A 15,371-nucleotide genomic window follows, 5' to 3' on the forward strand; every position below is an offset into this window, starting at 1 on the left:
AATAAACTTAGACAGTGTGTACTGGAATCAGCACCAATAACACACGTTACTCTTGCATATTTAGTAACTAGGTAGGTCATGTTAAATCTGGACAGCGCCATCTGTATTTTTTTTTTGAGAAACTAGCCTGGAAAGTCCCTCATTGGTACCTATAGATTCTGTAATTATATTTGTCTTGCATTTAGACCAATAAAGACCACCAAAGGATGTTTGATGTGAAAATCTGGTCCCAAGAGGTCAAAAATTAAATGTAACTAACAATTTTGATACCACAAAAAACATTGATTGTGAGATCCTATCAGTTGGAGTGGTGCTAAACGACGTGATTACTATTTTTATTTTTCAAAATAATTTTAAAAAGAAACAATTTTATTAAAAACATAATGAAAGATATTCCTACATTTAATTAAATAGTTGAAATAAAACAGCAACTTAACCATATATACTCTCGGCCTATGTGGTCCAGTGGCTAACATTCCGGAGGTCCCAGGTTCAAGTCCCGGTGGGGACAAAACACAAAAATTTCTTTGTGATCCCTGATTCAGTTAGGACATTGCTGGCTGATCCAACGACATTGGCGGCTCAGCAATAACCCTGGTTGATGAGGTTGGTCATCCACTTCACAACCTACATGATAGAAGAAGAACAAGTACCTATTTATGATTTTTGAACAGACTTAATATGGTAACATATTAGTAAGTAGGTAGAGAATAAACTTAACAATAACATTAAAATATACACAGGTTTTTATCTATTTAATGATTTAATAATATAAATTATAATAATTATAAAGTGATATAAACTCATAGTTTACCAACATCTATGAACAAAAAAAACCCCCGACAAAACAAAAGTACTCAATTATTATGAAAAAAGGTGAAAAAAACCCTATAAAAAGCAAAAAATAACTTATCCCACATACCTATGCTTGCAAGCAAACTGAGCGTGTAACATTCCTATCACACTTAACAAACATTTCTGATGACCTTGAAGACCTGAACCGATTTCTACCAAACATAGCTAAGAACACTCTCGACTAATATAACTTACAAACAAAAAAAAACCATATTAAAATTGGATCATCCGTTTGGCAGCTACGATGCTACAGATAGACACATATACACAATTTTGCGTCGGGGGTTAATAAATAGAACTATATACATTGCAACAACACACCTAACACAGCTTTTATGTTCACTAGATATTAATGCTTTTGAGGTGAGCTCATCCTGCAAACAATGCATACATGGGCATCCATCAGGCATCTGAAAGCAAACATGAATGTTTTTAATAGTATATTGCACAATATGCCCGATTGTATCAATATTATTTAATGTGTAGGAATGGAACTGAAACATTGCCAACAATAAATTAAAATTAGAACAATGTTTTAATCATAATTAAGGATTGCCTTATAACATTTATGATTGAAACACAATATTTTTCATGTACAACATAAAATACTTAATACTTTAATACCTATCTCGGAGATTGTTTTTCTATATAATACCACTCTTCACTTCTTTCCATAAGCCCATGGCCTGTGATTTTATCTTCGTGACTGCTTTCCCAAAGATATTCCACAACTTATACAGACATAATTGTTTCCAACTGTCCGATTGGAACATTCTTCAGGAAACTTGTTATTGTTGCTTACATCTCTTAGTATGAGTATGAGTTAGTATGACAAAGTCGATCAGCATTCACACCTATAAATAAATAACTATATAATAACAGTGTCATATATAATAACAATGTCATTTGATTGTATGTTACTTACATTGCAATTTATCAACGAACATTATCCACAAACTTTTTATCATATCGGCTCTATCCAAAACACACAATGGCTCTGGAAGTTTTTACAGTAGAATGTCGACGCTCTCGCACGGTGAACTTGTAAGCTACAAATTCTAACAAAGTAGCACAGGAAATTATCAAGAGAACTTCTCGGCAACGAGACCACAGAACGAGACCATAAGACCATTTTGTTTAGTTTTTTTTTTGGTTATTTTGTACATAGGACAGGCAAAGGAAACATAACCCATACAGCCAAATACTATACTAGGTACGTTAAATTCGTTAAAAACAATAAACGTATTTTCATATTTTCAAATCGGTAAGCAATGGAATCCACAGGTTACGCAAATTATGTGTTATTATGTCATAATTATAGCCTCATCTTTTTTTCTTTTTGGAAATTTTTGGCCTGGTTACATAGATCTTTAGGTTTGTGATACGAATTAACTCAAAAGTCCGCATAAATTTTCGAGTTATGAAGCGGCTTCTTGGCACGAAGTGAAAATAGATAGTACCACTTTGTTTATTGAATGTTTATTTATTATTTATATTTATATAGGCTTTTCGGCGGGAAACGGGAACGGGACAGTTGCTTTCTTCATTGAGTAATCTAAATAATTAATACGAAGTGGTGTTTTGTGGTTAATGATCGCATTAAGTTAGTCGGAAGACATTCGCGAGTGTTATTATATTGGAGTATTCAATAAACAAAGTGTATCTGCCTATTTTCGCTTCGTGCCGGGAAGCCGCTTCATAACTCAAAAGTTTATGCGGACTTTTGAGTTAATTCGTTTGGGGTTCGGAGTAGGAGTCTACTCCGAGGGTGGGGGCTTAGGTTTCATCATCATCACCTTTCATCATTTCATTAATCATCAAGAAAAAAAATACGTAAGACATGGCTGTATGGGCATAGTTCCCTTTGCCTTACCCTTCGGGGAAAACAAAACAAAAAAAAAAAATATATTTATATATTTTTCCGATATGATAACACTTAAGTGAATGTTTTTCGATTACTTCTTCATTTCGTATTAAATATAAATAGATTATTCAATGAAGAAAACAACTTTCCCGCCAAAAAACAATGGAAAAATTAATGAAAATACTCAATATTCACTGCTTTTAATAAATTGTACTGAAGTAACAAAAAGCAATTAGATTTTATATTGCTTATTTATTAATTCTATCGACATCTATGCGACCGAGTCAAGAAAAAAGTACCTCAATATTTTTCGATATTGGCTGTTTGAATCTGCGTTGCCAGAATTTCTTTGTCTCATGGAAAAAAAAGTAAACTCAGTACCCAAACCGTTGGCGCGAAAAAGTGACAAGCGTTTTTTCACTTGTATTTCAAGATTCCAAAGGTAAGTTGATTTTGTTATTGATAATTTAACAATTATTTATAAATATATTTAGGTATATAATCTTTAAAATCGTAAAATAGTTAGCCATATAAACATAATTATTATAATTGTAAGATCTTTAACTATCTGTACTGATTTTCTCTTTTTCACATAATGAAAGTGAAACATTAAAAGGTAAGTACGTACCTACTTAAAGCTATAATTCTTATTTTATTGTCTATTAGATAAACACAAATAGTACAGAAGTGGTTTGTTTACAGATGAAGCGTTCAAGCGTCGAAATTCCATCGTGCTCTACAATGCGTCGCCGTCGCGTCGACGACGAGCCTGCTGCAACCTGCATCGGTGCCGGTAAGTATTTAGATTTTAACGAGTTTAATTCCAGTTTACCAAACGATCGATTGATTTTATGATGATAAAACTTTACTTAATAACAGGCAATAGGTACCTACTTACTTAAATCAATTGTATTGCCCCTACTTATGCTGTGTGACTAGAATAGGCGATAGTTAATTACTATTAATATTTTTTTAGATTATGTAAGTATGTTGGTAGGTATATGAAATAAGTTAATTAACCTATGATAAATTTAGATGAGATCATAACACTATAGATAATAATAATAAGATTGAATCCTTTTTGAATTATAACAATCCGAGTGTGATTCTGGTTTGACAGCAACCCATGTTGTAGCACAACAGTAACTTCACTCATTAGATGACCTGTAATAAGTAGGTCTGTAAAAAATTACCTATAGTACACACAAAAGTTAACCTATGACCGTAGCATTATTACTTATTCTATGCTATACTAATACCAGTCACTCTCTTAATATTCTGTGTGAAAAGTTAAACCTTTCTCTAAAATCGTGAAAAAGCCAACTAAATAATTATGTCTGTTTTATGTGTAGAAGAAGTAGCGTATTTTATCAAAAATTACAAGTTACTACAGATGGTTAAATACAACTATAACCAATCTTATAATAATATTATAAGATATTAACTGTCTAACTAAAAATTATAGAAATAAGTAGTAACTAGGTAACAAAATTATTATAAAGTTACCTACTTAATTATATAATACAGCTATTTATAATAACAAAATTATATCAAACAAGTTATTAAGTAAGTATATAGATATAGAGATATCGAAGCTTTGAAGTATTTTATCTGAAAAAAAAGTTTGAATGCTATAATAACATTTGTCTACAATAAACTTATTTAAATGACTGTTAAAGGGTGTATGTAGGTTTGTCTATATTTTGAATATGGTTAGGGATATGGTATATATCTTGATGACCATGTGGTGGGGACTGAAGGAAACTAATCTAATTCAACCGACTTCAAAAAAAAGGTTATCAATTTGACCCATATGTATATTGTAATGTGTGTTAAATTTTCCATATACATGCCTGTATGTTTGTCCATGCATTTCGTAAAAACTACAAATCGTATTGCAATGCTTTTTTATTAAGTATCGTCCAACATAGAAAAGAATGTAAGTTTCATCAAAATTGGTTTAGAAATTTCCAACTTATGGTTGAAAAACAGTTAAAAATTAGGAATTTTGTGTTTCGACTATACTAATAGAAGCTTAGAGCTTAAGTAAGTATGGATACTAATGGTTTGAGAGTAAATTAAAGAAAATTGGAAAACGGTCAAGAGTGTGTCGGACACTACATACATTGAACAAATTATAAGACATTTTATAATATTTCAGTGTTTTGGTAACGATGGTCACTGGCGTATTAATATTATTAGGGACACTCGAGTTTATACAAATAAAAAGTAATTTCAAAATTTAGATTCTAATGTATTCAACTAAATATTATTTCTTACTATTTATTTGACAGATTTTGAAGTCCGTTTTATTTTTTTTAATTACTTTTTGTGACAGCTATAAAGTAATAAGCAAAATAAAGTAACAACTTTATAATTATTTTGTTTATTACTTTACAGCTATCTAAAGATATAGAAAACGCCGAATACAATGAGTGTCTAAAAAATACCATACCTCCACAACCCTGATACAGTAAAAATATAATAAAGGTAGGCATATATACTATGTTATACTATATTTTATGTGTATATGTACCTAAGGTTCCGTCCACAGAAAATGTTAGTAAAGGAAAAATCTATGTATGTAAGTATGTATACGTATCATACGTAGATACACGTCTACCGCATAAGTACGAGCGAGACAGACCATTCTAACGTAGTATTATTCTTTATTTGATGCCTATAGCTTAAGTGAAGTTCAACTCGATCGTCTTATATCTAGATACTTGAATTTCGGCATCAGAATTTTCTTTTACTAACCTTTTCTGTGGACGGAACCTTCGGTGCGCGAGTCCAAATCGCACTTGCCTGGTTTTTTTTTTAAATTTTGACAAATATACGTACCTACTTCACCTGTATTAGTCTGAAATAATCTCACACTATGATGCAACAAGATCAAAAGAAGAACAAAAACTGTGGTATTACGTTTTCCTGTTATTTTATATTAAATTTTCGAAATATTCCGTCAATAGAGTGCTGCATTGCGTACATACATAATATCTCGCCTATTTTCCATTGGGGTAGGCAGAGAACAGACTGTATAATCCTTTATTTAAGTAAAGTGCAGTGTAATAAATCGACATGTCTTCTAAATATTTTATAACGAGGGTTTGCGTTGCGTTACATCAATTGAGTTGAATGTTTGTATACCGGTACGGCACCCTCTCGGTGTCATTGGTCTTAAAGTCATTTTATTAGGTACCTGAATTAAATATTTATGTTACAATGATGTAATTTTCAATTGCTTAATATTTTATTAAAACCGTCAAAAGGTTACTAATGAGAACGTTGAGGAGTATGAGTGGGATAACTTTGAATGATAAAATAGTGTGTTAAGGGACTGTTGTAAAAGAAAATGTAGTGAAGAGAATTGACAAAAGGACGCTTAGATAGGTTGGACAAGGCCAAGATTTATTATACGGATGTAAGTGGTAAAATCCGAAGTGGATGGCCTAGGTGGTACATACCTCGATTAATTTCAGGATGTTTAAAGAAAAGCCACGGTCAAGAGTACTGGGAACCGGCGAGCATGCATAAATGAGTGTACTTTGATAAGAGTGGTAGAAGCGAAAGTGATGTGTCAGGATCGTAGTAAGTGGAATTGCGTGGCCGATCCCAACGGAAAATAGGCGTAATCTTAAGTATGTGTTTTTTCGAGAAAGTTGCTTAGCCATTTTCTATATTGTAAAGTCGGCGCCTCGTATTTTTTTTTCACTTCAGCCACAGCTACGATGGCAATGTTGTCGACTTAATTCATCGACCTTTGATGTTCAACCACAATGTGTGCTCTACATGACCGTCGCGACTGAAATGATTATCGGCGGCGGCTTTGTGCGGCACGAACTGGCGGCACTGTGTGAAAGTGCTTAAACGAATGCCATTTTAACTACTTATTAAAAAAATCACCTACCTAGGTTTATTGATCCGACTGAAATTTTATATATATGCGTAGTTTTTTTTATATTAGGTAGGTAACTTAATTCTCATATAATAATTATTGCATTCCCTATAATAATATCGGTGAATAATTGTTTTATTAAAAAATAGATTGTTGGAGAATGATAATATTGATAATTGATATTTTAATATTGATATTTTAATATAAGGTTCATCATATCCATCTTAGGACTTCGTATCAACAGTGGCTGCAAGTTGTCTTTGATTACTTGTGGCTCTGCCCACCCCATTTGGGATTACGGGCGTGAGTTTATGTATGTATGTATATTTTAATTTAAGTACTTATGTAGGGTAAACTGCCTAATTATTAGAACCTTAAATGATTGGTACGGTCTAATCATTTTTCGGCACCGAATATATCAAAATGCAAGGAATATATCAAAATGTTCTTATTTTTTTTTTCTTAATAGTCAGTAGGGGTGTCAATAATATGGTGTATTACCTTATCTATTAAATAAATTAATATCTAAAATTTACTGAATCCTTAGGTCTAACACACCAAGGCTCCGATATGTATGAAGGTAATAATTCGCAATGTACGGTTATCTCAGCATGCGCTTCAATTTATTCAGTGTTCCATAATCGCGCATCTTTCACTACTGCCGAAATTGATGAAATTTTAAGAATGGGGGATACACTTTACATGCAGTTAAAATATCTACTTCAGAGGGGTGTCAGTTATTTTATGCCAGATGAATTACCCAATGAGCTTCGCGTCGGGAATAACGTCGCACATATAGTTAGTATGGAGGACAACTGGATCATTTCTAATACGTATCCTACAACTCCCGCGAATAAAGACATAGGTTTATTAACGTTAAAGAATATACTGGACAATAGAGTGTTTTTTAATACTAATGACTATACTGTCGATTCGCAATTCGCTTATAATGTGAACAACTCGAATCACAACGACAGTACCGATAGCATATTGTTTACGGGTCAGGGTTATACTTTTAGTTTTTGGCGGTTTAATGGTGAATATTATTTTTTTAACAGCCATGCAGTTAACAGCAACAACATTAATATAGGAACGGGTAAGCCAGAAGATGGTCCTTACGTAGCACGTTTATTTAAATGTAATTCAACCGAAGCGCTAGCCAAACTTTTGCTCGCGAATGAAGTTTACGACGGATCCGAATACTCATTAACCCGATTAAGAGTATTAAATGACGACCTTATATGGCAAAACGAAGCGCAGGTTAGTTCCGAAACGTCACAATCCATTTTAGTAGATTTAATATCATCACCATTACTGAATGAGAATCAAACTTTAGATTCGATTTTGATGAACTATCAATCAACCCTGGCCCCGCTTAAAACCTCTGTGCAAAATTTTGATATTAGTAAATTGGAAGTTGATTCAAATCCGGTAGATGTATATAACACTACAAGTGATATAAAACTGACAATTTTAAAACCAGTTGTCCTATTAGAAAGAATCAGTAATCAAGACGAAAGCCAATGCGTTAAAAATAAAGGTGGCCGACCCAAAAAACAGAAACGCGGACCGAAACCAAGTAAAGAAAACGCGCATCGCGAAGCTGTCAGGAAATACACAACGAAAAACCCCGCTGTTAATCGCAAGGCAGTTCAACAGTATAGTGAACGCAATCCAGATATTCACCGCGAGGCCATTCAACGGTACAACGAACGCAATCCAGACATTAACCGCGAGGCCGTTCAACGTTATAACGAGAACAACCCAGACGTTCATCGCGCGGCCGTTCAACGTTATAACGAGAACAACCCAGACGTTCATCGCGCGGCCGTTCAACGTTATAACGAGAACAACCCAGACGTTCATCGCGCGGCCGTTCAACGTTATAACGAGAACAACCCAGACGTTCATCGCGCGGCCGTTCAACGTTATAACGAGAACAACCCAGACGTTCATCGCGCGGCCGTTCAACGTTATAACGAGAACAACCCAGACGTTCATCGCGCGGCCGTTCAACGTTATAACGAGAACAACCCAGACGTTCATCGCGCGGCCGTTCAACGTTATAACGAGAACAACCCAGACATTCATCGCGCGGCCGTTCAACGTTATTACGAGCTCCACCCTGAAATTAACAAAAAAGCAGCACAAAGATATACAGAAAATTGTCGTAACATAGAAACACCGCTGAGATATTCAAAAAATTTAATAGGTGAAAAACAGGGGCATGAACTCAGTACTATTCGATTATATAATTTAAAAAATACGTCGCTTTTGTCTGAGCTAACATATAGATGTCCAAGATGTAATGCTCCATTGTTCGAAGAAGAGAAATCTCGTCGGCAATGGTGTTGTCATTCAGGAGAATATAACGTTCAGAATTTTCTCCCATTAAACGAAGAATTTTATTCAAATTCAGCTTTTTTAAATAGACCACGCGCTTACAATAATATTTTTGCATTTTCGGCATTAGGTGTTTCCCATGGTTACCATCATCCAGAAGGTATATCTTTTCTAAAAATTCAAGGACGTATTTACCACCGTATATTTGATTTGTCTTACAATGAAAGTCCTAATAATATTAATTTTTACATAAATGACAGTAGCGAAAGAGAGAGTTTAGCTGGCGAATTAAGTTTAGATAAAACGGTAGTTCGAATGATTACAGGGTTCATGCACACAGTTAATCCATACATAAAATGTTTTAGAAGGTTAAGTTTAGAGGTATCATCAGAAGCTTTCTTGAAGTTCGAAAGAACTACACGTACGACTCACGGTAACATCCTCGGAGATCAACCTATTGGTCAAGAAATTGCTGCAATTATTAGTACAGACCGCGAAGAATTTTCTCCACGCTGTATTGTAGTCAAAAAGATAGCAGACGGTAGGCCTCGAACAATAGATATAATGGATTCCTTATACGAGACTTTCCAGTATCCTCTCTTATATCCTCACGGAAATACTGGTTGGCATCCAGATATGAGAGATAATAAGGGCAATAAGCTTAATCAGGTTAAATATGTCCGTTGTTTACTTTTATCAGAATCGCGATTTAGCATATTTGGTCGGTTATCTGAAGAGTGGTTAGTCGATATGTTTTGTAGAGTTTTAGAAGAACGCTTGCGGTTTTTGAAAAATAGCCAAACAAAACAACAAAACAGGCTAAGAGTAGCTCCACTCCAAGAATTAATTAATGACGAGTTTATTTTAGGAGAAGGTGGAGTAGAACCTGGTAAAATTTATTTACCTAGCTCATTCACAGGGGGTCCACGGTACATGAAAAAGAAATACCTGGATGCTATAGCAATGGTAAACAGGTTAGGTCCACCATCATATTTTTTAACTTTAACATGTAACCCCAACTGGCCTGAAATAAAAAATTCAACATTATCAGGTCGATCAAAAGACCCCCTTACTTGTGCTCGAGTTTTCAACTTAAAACTCGGAGAGTTATTAAAAGATTTAAAATCGGGTAAATGGTTCGGAAAAATTGTTTATATAATGCATGTTATAGAGTTCCAAAAAAGAGGACTACCACATGCGCATATTGCTTTTAGAGTGGAAGGTGGTGGACCAGTAGAAAGTCTGGATATTGATAAGTTTGTTCGAGCTACCATACCCGATCCAGCACAAACTTTATTATACAAAGTTGTCATGGATCACATGATACACGGTCCATGCGGCCCTCCTTACCGAACTAATTTGCCGTGTTGGAATAGTGAGAAAAAAAACTGTTTAAAATATTTTCCAAAAAAAGAAACACCAGTCACCTTCAGTGACGATAGAGGTTTTATACATTTACGTCGCAATAGTAAAAATCAGGCGATTATTAAATATCGCGGCAGAGACGTAATAGTTAATGATTTGTGGGTCGTTCCTTATAATCCTGCTCTTCTCCTAAAATATGATGCTCACATAAATTTAGAAGTGTCCACACAGCGTGCTATAATTAAGTATTTATTTAAATATATGACAAAAGGACCTGATGAAGCCCGTATTGCCGTTGTTGATGAAGAACATCGTGAGGATGAAATCGAACAATATGTCACTAAGCGATATATTAGTTCTAGCGAAGCAGCGTGGCGTGTTCTCGAATTTGATATTGTAGCTAGGAACCCTACGGTAAAAATGTTAACAGTACATTTGCCCGATCAAAATTCGGTATTTTTTAAGCCTGGCCACGCGAACGAGGCAGTTAATAATGCAGGTTCAGATCTTTTAGACTATTTCAGTAGGCCTTTAACTGAGGAGTTTGATCGGGTATCCTACTTAGACTTTTTTGAAAATTATAACATTCATGCGAAAGATCCATGTTTAAAGACAGTTCAGGCGGTGCAAATGCAAAACGGCAAATTTCTTACGCGGAGAATGCGGGGTGAGCTCGTCGCGCGTCTATTTTGGGTCGCGCCGAACAGAGGTGAACAGTTCTTTTTAAGACTTCTTTTAAGTGTTTACCCTTGTCGTAGTTTCGCGGATTTACTTCAAATTGGAGGTCCAAATTGCACAACTTTTCAAGAAGCTGCCAAATTCGTAGGACTTGCGGACGACGCAGTCGAATATGAACGGGCTATGGAAGAAGCTTCCACTTTTTTAACCGGACCACGACTTCGTAGCTTTTTTGTAACGCTGGCTGTTAATGGTGCCTCAGTGGCGTCACTGTGGAACACGTATAAACGTCAATTGGCCGAAGATTTCCTTTACAGGGTGCCAGATGACGAAGAAAACGCGTTTAACATGTGCCTCATTCAAATAGATAGAATGCTACGCAGACACGGAACTTCGTTAATAGAACAAGGTTTGCCGGAAGTAGTTTATAGGTCAACGGAGTTGGATAGGGAACGCACTGAATATGATTTAGATAGTTTGAAATCATACGTAGAAGAGTGGTTGCCACAGTTATCTCCCGATCAACGTGCCGTATTCGATTACGTGGAAAAGCTTTGCGTTGATAGTGTTTACCGAGAATCCAACAACTGTGCGATTTTTATCGATGGTCCCGCCGGCACCGGGAAAACGCTTTTATTGAAGGTCATAACTGCATACATCCGCGGTAACCTTAAAGGTATAGTTTTAACCTGTGCATCGTCTGCAATTGCTGCTCAAAATTACACAAACGGAATGACGGCTCATTCCTTGTTTAGATTTCCTTTACATCTATTAGATGATAGCGGATACTGGAACATCTCAAATGGTACTCAAAGAGCTGAATTGATTTATAATTCTAATCTCATTGTGTATGATGAGGCGCCGATGGCTCATAAATACCTTATAAATTTATTAAATAGATCATTACAGGATTTGATGAGGTCAGACAAAATTTTTGGTTCTAAAATAATTATTTTTGCAGGAGATTTTCGTCAAATTCCTCCTGTAGTCCCAGAAGCACGAACGAATTTTGATATATTAAACGCGTCACTAAAAACTTCACCTATTTGGAAACAATTGAAAAAATTTAGTTTGGTAACTTCACAGAGATGTAAGGATGACGCACAGTATGCAGAATTTCTTTTAAAACTGGGTTCAAATTTATTACCTACTCTTAGGTTAGAAACAAATAATAATGATTTGCAATTAGTCGAACTTGAATCCATTGATTATGTTACTGAATTAGAAGATTTAATTGATTTTGTATTCCCAGAAGTTACCCTTACTGAGCCAGGCGTATGCTCCTTCAGAGCGATTCTATGCACCCGTAACGATGCAGTTAGAGAAATTAATGCCGTTATTTTAGACAAACTACCAGGAGAAGTATTACATTTTTATGCCATAGACAAAGTTTTAAGCGACAACGCTGATCAAGTATATTTTAGTCCCGAATTTTTACATACACTTCGACCACAAGGTGTTCCAGATTTCGACTTACAATTAAAATTAGAATGTGTTTGTGTAATCACGCGTAATCTTAGTTTCGCGGACGGCTTAGTAAATGGCACCAAAGTAATAGTTGTTGAAACATCTCCATATATTATTAAAGTTCGGAAACAAGGTGAACTAGGAGATTATTTGATCCCTCGAATTCTTTTTAAAGCGCCTATAGAACATAACAGCCCTTACGAGATGTGTCGCCGTCAATTCCCATTGCAGGTGTGTTATGCAATGACTATTCACAAGAGCCAGGGTCAAACGATTAGTCGCGTTGGGGTCGATCTTAGATCTGATATGTTTAGTCACGGTCAACTGTATGTAGCTTTAGGTCGCGTTCGCGAAAGACGTGACATAAAAGTACTACTACCCAGGCACCGAATCGAAAATGACCAACCTTTCTCGAATAACGTTATCATATCAGAACTTTTAAGTTTAACGTAACTTTATTTAGGGTGGCACTTCTTGAAAAGACTGAACAGTTCATCTCTGTTATTAAGCTTATTGGGTTTTTTTAGATCGGTTAAATCATGTGCTGAAATTATCGTTTATTGCGAATTTTTAATTATTATTTATATTCATTCTATCTTGTTTTTTCTTCTTTTCGTATAATTTAACGATAGAACTGACTTTAACAAGCTTGCACTCGATTTGATAATGGTTACATTGAATTTCAAAGCTAGGTTTACCATTTTATTAGTCACAATCACTGAATTAAAATGTGTGTTAATCAATTGGCAATGTGTGCATGCCCTTCCCAGCCGTTAACGCTGTGGAGGCTCATCTTTAGGGGACGAGAGAACGGGCGTGAAGGGAACTGGCAGGATGAACACTTGGCTGCGGGTGCGACCGGTGCATGGGAGTGAAGTGGAGCTGGCTGGAAGATGGAGGCAGGTATCACTCGATTGCTTTAGCTGAGTTCCACTCAGATCAAGTAAGCTGTCATATGGATGAATGTCGCAGGTTGGAATGATCCGGAGTAGAACTGTCGGTGTCGTTCCCATCGTCGTAGGCATTTTCGGTGGATTTTGTAGGTCGATCAACAATGGTTGCGTGAGTTTTAGCTGTCAAGCTGCTATGCCGTGCTAGCCGATTCTTGCGATCTGGGATACAAGGGATGGACGTATCCTGTGGAATGATCGTGTCAGTGAAGGTTTGAATGTCGCTTAGGACTGGAAAGGAGGGAGTACGGAAACTGTAATCAGTATTCAGGATCTCGCTGTACATGGACAATGTTTAGTTTAGGTGTATTAAAGTGGTAATTGTTCGAAGTTATTTGAAAAGAATTCTGTTTCAGTGTTTAAGCGCTAAAACTGTTTGTTTTTTGTGAGCAAACGTATGATTTATTGATGTTCATTTTTTACTTTATAACGCTAACGCCTTACAAATAATATTGTTACCAAATTTAAGTGCGTATATAAACAATAAATTAATACTAAAATATTTCGATGAAGACACCAATAATGTTTATTGATACATTTTTCTCCTAAGTGCTACTTTCTCAACTTAAAGCAATAAGTTATGCAGTAATTATACTTCTACAAGTATATTTAAACAAATCATCATTCAAAAGTATTTTACCCAATACCTAACTTACATTAAGTAAAATTAATCTTTGTCATTATAGTCACTTATTTTTTTATCATTCACTAAGCAGTAACCAAAATATATTTACTAAAATAATAAAAAAAAAATACGATATTCATGGTAAGTTGGATTAGCTACTTTATAACACAAACGACTTGATATTTTCATGCATTAATTCAGGAAAATAAAATTGTATAATGAAAAATAAGTTTTTATAACCGATTAAATTTGTGTAATGTGTAGTGTATACATTTTAATGTATTTAACATTTGCAAATTATATTGATTTGTAATAAATATAAGTTCCATTAAAATTGTACTAAAGAATATTTTATACTAGCGTATATTAGTAACTTAAGTTAGAATTAAGTAAACAAAAAAATATACGCCTTAAATAATAAATATAAGGAAGAAAGGAAACTACCCGGATGCCTGTTTACTCATCATCAAGGAAACTTTAAGAAATAACATTACTACAAATGTCTGCTCGAGGAAATATTCAAAAACTTAAACAAATGCCAAGCTGGAAATCGATTAATGAGTACACATAAACGCTACATAGTGAAACTCGTGTGTCATGTAATGGAACGGACAGAATAAAGAATATGTGTTATGGTACGTTGAATCAGTACAGTAAAATATTATACATTAGCATTCAATGGTGTATGAATGGTCATCGTCATTGTGTCAGCAAAGACGCTTCATCAATTGCACAGATTTGTGGCTACAAATATATAAATGAAAAGTATTATTTAGAACATTATTTATTGTGTTGTGGAATAAAATAGGTCAATAATTACCTGTATCCGGCAGTGACGAACAATTTCATTCATAAACATGGGTAAATATGACGACTGTCAGATGGGCTAAACATGAAAAAAGTCCTTAAACCAAATCCCATTGTTTCGCTATTGTGTTTGAAAATCTAAGCCGCAGGAGGATATTAAGTACGATCATGCTTTACCTTTAATGGTGTATGTAAAAATAATAAAGCCTATAATCAACAATGAATGTTCTATACCATTCTAAGCAAATTCAAAAACAAATTTGATCATGTTAATTTCTGGCCTCCCACAAGCGGGTCTCACCAGTATTGACAGAAGAATGATCACTCATCGATACAAAAACATACATAAAGTAATTAATACATGTATACAGGCTAAATAAAGTGAAATTGCTAGAAAATACCTACTACTTGGAAAAACAATAATTGGAGAAGAAAGCACTACCTAACAACGTGAAACTTTGATATTCAAATTTTCAAATCAAATATGGCTAAAACAAAAAAAAATACTTAAAAATTTAA

The 15,371-nt window shown here is 34.7% G+C and overlaps 1 long non-coding RNA gene across 1 annotated transcript; it reads right to left on the minus strand.

The window, feature by feature from the left end:
* Window positions 1–413: 413 nt before the first annotated feature.
* Window positions 414–2,003, minus strand: LOC126380987 (uncharacterized). The gene is made up of 3 exons (XR_007568613.1): window positions 1,781–2,003; window positions 1,480–1,709; window positions 414–1,265 (listed from the first exon to the last, which is right to left on the minus strand). It is a non-coding gene; the product is annotated as an uncharacterized LOC126380987 (long non-coding RNA).
* Window positions 2,004–15,371: the final 13,368 nt, after the last annotated feature.

Source organism: Pectinophora gossypiella, unplaced genomic scaffold, assembly GCF_024362695.1.
Source record: "Pectinophora gossypiella unplaced genomic scaffold, ilPecGoss1.1 Pgos_33, whole genome shotgun sequence".
Classification (NCBI taxonomy): domain Eukaryota; kingdom Metazoa; phylum Arthropoda; class Insecta; order Lepidoptera; family Gelechiidae; genus Pectinophora; species Pectinophora gossypiella.